Source organism: Camelus ferus, chromosome 10 (assembly GCF_009834535.1).
Source record: "Camelus ferus isolate YT-003-E chromosome 10, BCGSAC_Cfer_1.0, whole genome shotgun sequence".
Lineage (NCBI taxonomy): Eukaryota > Metazoa > Chordata > Mammalia > Artiodactyla > Camelidae > Camelus > Camelus ferus.
This window is the reverse complement of record NC_045705.1, coordinates 1,741,321-1,743,462: the sequence shown is the minus strand read 5'-3', so window position 1 is coordinate 1,743,462 and position 2,142 is coordinate 1,741,321.

The following is a 2,142-nucleotide window of genomic DNA, read 5'->3' as shown; positions in this document are numbered from 1 at the left end:
ATATGTATATTCACGTTTGACTGAAGAATTGTGCTGTACACCAGAGACTGACAACATTGTAAACTGACTATACCTCTATTTAAAAAAAAATCAGGAAAAAAAATTCTTTCCAAAAATTTACATAAAATGAATGCCTCTCGGTGTCTTATTTTAACTCCTAAGGGTGACTGCCTATCCCTAAGGATATGTATAATCTCCTTTGAGAAGTTTCTGCCTAAGTGAGCTGAGTATTCTTGTAATAGAGAATCTGACTCCACATTGGATCTGTTCCTTTAAGTTTTAACCACTGTGCCCTGTTTTCCAGGCTGTCTTGCCAGCTCTGCTCCTTTTGTGAAACAATGTTGCCTTTAGCCTGAAATACACAGGAGAGAGAGCCTATTCTGGGGCCCTGACCTTTAAGAATGTTAGCTATTCTGTACTTAGGTAGATGGCCAGTTGCAAAACAGAGAATAACCTTCCTTTTGTTGGAGGTTTACAGGGACACCATGGCCTGACCCACATGGACAGCTGCAAGAACAGAGAATGCCTGCAGCAAGAAGTTTGCACCAACCAACCACACCTCCTCCCCTATTTTTCTGTGTAAAAGGAGCCTGTATTCTGATTGGAGGAGGATGGTTCTCCAAGACATTATTCTGCCATCCTCTCGGTCTGCCAGCTTTCCGAATAAAGTTGTTATTCCTTGCCCCAGCACTTTGTCTCCCGATTTATTGGCCTGTGTGCGGCAAGCAGAATGAGTTTGGACTCGGTAACATTCTCACTGTTGCCACTGTTAATACCCAGACATCCAGTCCTGACGTTTAAACTCTAATAGGAAAATGTGCGATTTAAGTACACAACACTACTTAGAGATCATGGATGCATAAACAAGTAGCTAAGTTCATAAAACTACAAGTGATTATTCCTGGAGAGAAAGGACTAGGACTCGGGTAGGAGGTATTTAGAAGCACCTTTGGGATAAAAAAAAATGAGGCAACTATGGCAAAATAGCATTGTGTTAAACCCAGGTGTTGGTTACACACCTGGCATTATTTAATGAAATCTGCAAAAGCTACAAAGGCTCCCAGACCCAATCAACCCTGCCCCAGAATTGCTTACATGAAAACATTGACAGCATTATCAGTGAATTTAGTACAGTGGACTTCAGGCTCTGGATCTAGGCTTCTGGTTCTAATATGGGGTCCACTGTACAATGGTTGTACAACCTTTTAGTAAGTTGCTTAGCATCTCAGTACCTTCTTTTCCCTATCAGTAAAATGGAGATAATAGGACTTACTCTATAAGGTTATATTATGAGGATTGAATAGCTTGATACAGGTGAGGCACTTGCAAAGGTAAATATTCTAATATAAACACTCAGGACAAGGGAGTCACCTGATACTAACTGGAGAGATGTCCAGACTCTCTGCCAACCCCCAACTACAACACTGACGGCATATTTATCTTCCCCATAAAATGAAATAATCATTAGCCCTATTCACATCCCTTGAAATTTGAGTACTATTAGATGGAATTGTTTCCAGGCATGTTTTTGATCCGCAGGAGGCGACGGCCAGTCGGACAGAATACGGCTCCAGGGGCAGCTTCCTCAGGCTGGGCGAGACTGACGGAGCCCCCGGTGTGCCTGAGTGTAGAGCTCTGGGCTTAACTAGCAGTGAGCGCACAGGAACCCACACAAACCAAGTCACTGTATCAACACAACAACATAAAGATGCAATATAGGGTGAGGAAAGCACATCACGCAGTTGGACAGTGCTACCTAATCTTATACTGTAAACAGTCCTGACCAAAGTCATGTAAACGCTGAGTTACAAACGCTGGGAAGAGGGGAGCGGGAAGGGAAAGCGTACTGGCTGCGAAGCAGAAGAGCAAAGCTTTACACTGGGAATTAGAGGATTGTCTAAAATTGAACAGAAGTAAGAGCAGTAGGAGCATCTTATTTGGAGACATGACAATAAATAACACAAATCAGTGCAAGGCCTTGCTCTGGGGACAGGAAATCAGAGAAGGAGGTCAAGGGAGAGGCATTTTTCATTTAGAAAAAATATTTTTATAGATCTACTCTGAACTGTGTGTACGTGAAACTAAGAAATAACAAGAAAAAAAAGCCCCACAAAATTCTAGCATAGCACTTGGCTCATAAAA